Raw genomic sequence first — 6000 nt, forward strand, 5'->3', positions numbered from 1 at the left:
GGGTTGGTACGTCTTTACATTTATCAGCCTTTATATAATTTAGTGGCTTCCGAAGGGGTCTCTAAGGGTTGCTAAGGACTTTAAATGTGACCACAGTGTGGGTTCTGAGATCCATCAGATGGCATTACAGCCGATAAGGTAAAACCCTGTCATGAGGTTTCCACAAGTGAGTTAAGATATGCTTTTATAATCCCAGCACTCGGGAGGCAGAGGCAGGCGGGTCACGGTGAGTTTGAGGCCAGCCTGGTCCACAAAGTGAGTCCAGGACAGCGAAGGCTACACAGAGAGACCCTGTCTCGAAAAACCAAAACCAAAACAAAACAAAAAGATAAGCCTTTACTACAAATACGTCTTTGTGTGTGTGTGAGACTGTCAGGAATTATGTTTTTACAGCATAGAAAGGCACGTAAGGATCCGTATGCTTAGGCTGCAAGCGTGACCCAAGACTATTTTACCACTACTTGGAATATCTCTGTGTAAAAGGAATACTGTTCCCATGTAAGCAACCTTCTTGGTAAATGTCAACTCTTTTGAAATGTCACCACAGGTGGAGAGAAACCTCACTGGATTCGTGGGGAGGCAAGCCTTTGCCTTCCCAGGTTCCCTTTACTTTTTCTGTCTTTCTCTTCTTCCTCAGGCTCAAGTGCAAAAGCCCCAGGGCCAGAGCTTTGGCAGCTTTCGGATGCAGATAGATACGGGTGGAGCTCTGCGGGCCGGGATGATGGAAATGATACTTGGGGAAAAACGTCATTGTCTCCAGTGACTAAAGAATTAAAAGGCAGAAAAAGTTCAAAGTCATGCAAAGCCAAAGTTGTTGGGTTTTTTGTTTGTTTGTTTGGTTTGGTTTGTTTTTTTAGACAGATTGTGTAGCCCTGACTGTCCTAAAACTCACTCTGCAGACCAGGCTGGCCTCAAACCCAGAGATCTGCCTGCCTCTGCCTCCTGAGTGCTGGAGTCAAATGTGTGCGCCACCACGGCACCAGGTCAAAGTTTATTAAAAGTGGACAATGTTATTAGTGTTGTTGTTGTTGTTTTAACAAAGTCAAATACCAGGGAAGCTGTAATCTCAACAGCTGCCCCAAGGGGCAGAACAGGGACAAGAAGGAGGTGTTTGAGTTAAGCAGGCATAAAGGACAGTTACATGGTGGAGACAAGAACGTTAGAGAAAAAGTAAGGAAGCCTCAGTTACCAGAAAAAGAAGAGTTAGGATCTGGACAGCATCTGGAAGAAAGTACAAAGGAGAAGCTGTCCTTCTCAGGATAGACCCAAGGAAACTCCATTTCCCAAGATTCCAAATGGCTGAAGGGACAACGGCTATCTGTGCTGCCTCTAAGCACACCAAAGCCCGCTGTATCACAATACATGTTACTTGGATTTCATAATCCAGCTGGCACCCTAGCCTTGCTGTGCCCAGATGGAGAGACCTCCAAAAAAGACCATCAGGACTCCGTACCGATGCAATACACACAAGGACCTTTATTTTTTCGACTTGAGCTGGGCTCTGACCAGTCACCAACACAGTGATACCCAGAAAGAGCCCTGATCTCTGAGCAGAGGGTAAATTTATAGGTTCTTATTCCTCCCAGCACCCCAAAGCAGGGAGTTCCAGCCTGGCAAGCACCTATTGGTTGAGTAACATACTGAGGTCTAATGTCTAAGGTGACAGGCTGCAGAAAAAGGAGCCAAGACCGCCCATGGCTTAGCTTTCTTTTCTTTCTTTCTTTTCTTTTTCTTTTTTTTTTTTTTTTTTTTTGTTTGTTTGTTTGTTTTACGAGGCAGGGTTTCTCTGTGTAGCCTTGGCTGTCCTGAACTCACTTTGTAGACCAGGCTGGCCTCGAACTCAGAGCAATCCACCTGCCTCTGCCTCCCGAGTGCTGGGCTTACAGGTGTGCGCCACCACGCCCGGCGGTTTAGCTTTCTTGGTTCTCTTTGTTCACTGCCTTGTCCAGGGAAGTGTCTGGTTTCTTAGTAACCCTATCTCCGGTGGGCAGGAAGGAATGTGGCCATAAAACTGGGTCTCTTATCAACTCTATCTCCCGTGGGACCCTTCGGGTCAGTCACTAGGCAACGCTATCGCTGGTGGGGCCGCTCTTTGCAGCTGGCCAGATTATCTCCTGTAGGCCCTGTTTCTTAACCTTTGCCCCAGTAACCCTGAAATCCAATTTTAGTTCTTCTGGTATCTCAGCCTTTCTCACCTCCTCTCTTACCCTAAACTCCCTCCACTCACAGGCTGCCACCCCTCCCCCTCCCGCTCTTCCTCCTCCCCATTGCCCCCTCCCCCTCCCCCACCAGCTCCTCATTCTCCTTATAAACCTGACATTTATTGGTCTCTCCCTCCCTATGTGTCCCTCTTGGCTTCTGTTTCTCTCACCGCCAGGTCCAGTCTCCTTCTGTCTCTGTTCTAGACTCTTCCAGATGCCTCTGGCTGTTCTCTCTCTCTCTCTCTCTCTCTCTCTCTCTCTCTCTCTCTCTCTCTCTCTCTCATCTACACTCAAAACTTTCCCCTAAGCCCAGCTTGGTAGCACTCGCCTTTAATCCCAGCACTCAGGAGGCAGAGGCAGGTGGATTGCTGAGAGTTTGAGGCCAGCCTGGTCTAAAAAGTGAGTCCAGGACAGGCAAGGCTACACAGAGAAACCCTGTCTCAAAACACAAAACGTAACAAAACAAACCCAAAACTCCAAACAAAAACAAAACAACGACAACAAAAAACCTTTCCACTAAACCATATCACCGAGTGGTCATGTTTGTCCACCAACAGATCCTCAGGGCTGCTTGTGGGGACTGTCCTGGTGTGTGTATCTATGGTGGGGACTGTCTTGGGGTGTGTGTCTGTGGTGGGGACTGTCCTGGTGTGTGTGTCTGTGGTGGGGACTGTCCTGGTGTGTGTGTCTGTGGTGGGGACTGTCCTGGTGTGTGTGTCTGTGGTGGGGACTGTCCTGGTGTGTGTGTCTGTGGTGGGACTGTCCTGGTGTGTATGTCTGTGGTGGGGACTGTCCTGGTGTGTGTGTCTGTGGTGGGGACTGTCCTGGTGTGTGTCTGTGGTGGGGACTGTCTGGTGGTGTGTCTGTGGTGGGGACTGTCCTGGTGTGTGTGTCTGTGGTGGGGACTGTCCTGGTGTGTGTGTCTGTGGTGGGGACTGTCCTGGTGTGTGTCTGTGGTGGGGACTGTCCTGGTGTGTGTGTCTGTGGTGGGGACTGTCCTGGTGTGTATGTCTGTGGTGGGGACTGTCCTGGTGTGTGTCTGTGGTGGGGACTGTCCTGGTGTGTGTGTCTGTGGTGGGGACTGTCCTGGTGTGTGTGTCTGTGGTGGGGACTGTCCTGGTGTGTGTGTCTGTGGTGGGGACTGTCCTGGTGTGTATGTCTGTGGTGGGGACTGTCCTGGTGTGTGTCTGTGGTGGGGACTGTCCTGGTGTGTGTGTCTGTGGTGGGGACTGTCCTGGTGTGTGTGTCTGTGGTGGGGACTGTCCTGTGTGTGTGTCTGTGGTGGGGACTGTCCTGGTGTGTGTGTTTGTGGTGGGGACTGTCCTGGTGTGTGTGTTTGTGGTGGGGCCTGTCCTGGTGTGTGTGTTTGTGGTGGGGACTGTCCTGAGGTGTGTGTCTGTGGTGGGGACTGTCCTGTGTGTGTGTCTGTGGTGGGGACTGTCCTGGTGTGTGTGTTTGTGGTGGGGCCTGTCCTGGTGTGTGTGTCTGTGGTGGGGAATGTCCTATGTGTGTGTCTGTGGTGGGGACTGTCCTGTGTGTGTGTCGGTGGTGGGGACTGTCCTGGTGTGTGTGTCTGTGGTGGGGACTGTCCTGGTGTGTGTGTCTGTGGTGGGGACTGTCCTGGTGTGTGTGTTTGTGGTGGGGACTGTCCTGGTGTGTGTGTCTGTGGTGGGGACTGTCCTGTGTGTGTGTTTGTGGTGGGGACCGTCCTGTGTGTGTGTCTGTGGTGGGGCCTGTCCTGGTGTGTGTGTCTGTGGTGGGGACTGTCCTGGTGTGTGTGTCTGTGGTGGGGACTGTCCTGTGTGTGTGTGTGTCTGTGGTGGGGCCTGTCCTGGTGTGTGTGTCTGTGGTGGGGCCTGTCCTGGTGTGTGTGTCTGTGTTGGGGACTGTCCTGGTGTGTGTGTTTGTGGTGGGGACTGTCCTGAGGTGTGTGTCTGTGGTGGGGACTGTCCTATGTGTGTGTCTGTGGTGGGGACTGTCCTGTGTGTGTGTCGGTGGTGGGGACTGTCCTGTGTGTGTGTGTGTCTGTGGTGTGGATTGTCCTGTGTGTGTGTGTCGGTGGTGGGGACTGTCCTGTGTGTGTGTCTGTGTTGGGGACCGTCCTGTGTGTGTGTCTGTGTTGGGGACCGTCCTGGTGTGTGTGTCTGTGGTGGGGACTGTCCTATGTGTGTGTCTGTGGTGGGGACTGTCCTGGTGTGTGTGTCTGTGGTGGGGACTGTCCTGGTGTGTGTGTCTGTGGTGGAGCCTGTCCTGGTGTGTGTGTCTGTGGTGGGGACTGTCCTGTGTGTGTGTCTTGGTGGGGACAGTCCTGGTGTGTGTGTCTGTGGTGGGGACTGTCCTGGTGTGTGTCTTGGTGGGGACAGTCCTGGTGTGTGTGTCTGTGGTGGGGACTGTCCTGTGTGTGTGTCTTGGTGGGGACAGTCCTGGTGTGTGTCTGTGGTGGGGAATGTCCTATGTGTGTGTGTCTGTGGTGGGGACTGTCCTGTGTGTGTGTCTTGGTGGGGACAGTCCTGGTGTGTGTGTTTGTGGTGGGGAATGTCCTATGTGTGTGTCTGTAGTGGGGACTGTCCTGGGGTGTGTGTGTGTCTGTGGTGGGGACTGTCCTGTGTGTGTGTGTGTGTGTGTCTGTGGTGGGATTATGGGAAGGAACAGTATATTACCTCACTAACTAGACAATTATTCCACCAATGTCTTTAGGAGCTTAAGGTGAGCCTCATTTCTTTCTTTGTTTCTGTTTTTGTTTTGTTTTTTGAGACAGGGTTTCTCTGTGTTCCTGGCTGTCCCAGAATTTGCTCTGTAGACCAAGATGGCCTCAAACTCAGAGATCCACCTGCTTGGATTAAATGCATGGGCCATCAAGGCTGCCTGGCTGAGCCTGACTACTACTTCTTCTTCTTCTTCTTCTTCTTCTTCTTCTTCTTCTTCTTCTTCTTCTTCTTCTTCTTCTTCTTCTTCTTCTTCTTCTTCTTCTTTTTCTTCTTTTTGGTTTTTTGAGGCAGGGTCTCTCTGTGTTAGCCTTGGATGTCTTGGACTCGCTCTGCAGACCAGGCTGGCCTCGAACTCAGAGAGATCCATCTGCCTCTGCCTGCAGAGTGCTGGGATTACAGGAGTGCACCACTGCACCCAGCAAGCTTGACTTTTTAAGAGTGGTCCTATTTCGCCCTGTGGTGATCCTTTGGCCAGGTGGTTGAATGGCTTAATTGGATTAATTATTTCATGTTTTGAGTAGCTTGGACTATTAGGGCTCCACCCAGGACAGAGATTTTGTCTTCTTGGGCAGAAGGAACCAGTTTTCCCTTGTTTGGGCCTTTCTTGTGGCTAGGCCAGGTGGGTGAGTGGCAGTAGCGGGGAGAAGAAGCCGGGGCCAGGTGGATGCTGGGTGGACTTTTTAGGTGACTTTCTCTCTCCAACCCCGAAGTAGCAGTTGAAAGCTCATGGTTTTATTTAGAGATGTAGAGACTTTTCCAAAACGTTATATAATTTTATTCATATATACTTTATTTATATAGTTAATATATATTTACATATTATTTGTGTGTATACATTTAATTTATATATGTCTATTTATAACTTTGATATGTATATATTATACAGGATATGTATAAACTATATTGTGTGCATATACATTCTTGCCAATTTTTCATTTTGAAAAATTTCAGTCCTAAGGCTGGAAAAGAGGTTCAGTGGTTAATAGCATTTTTTGCTCACCCAAGGGACCTGAGTCCTGTACCCAGGCCACACCAGGCAGCTCACAACCACACTGCTTCTGGCCTTTGCAGGCCCCTTCATTGACATGCAC

The sequence above is a fragment of the Acomys russatus genome, chromosome 15, assembly GCF_903995435.1.
Source record: "Acomys russatus chromosome 15, mAcoRus1.1, whole genome shotgun sequence".
Taxonomy (NCBI): Eukaryota; Metazoa; Chordata; class Mammalia; order Rodentia; family Muridae; genus Acomys; species Acomys russatus.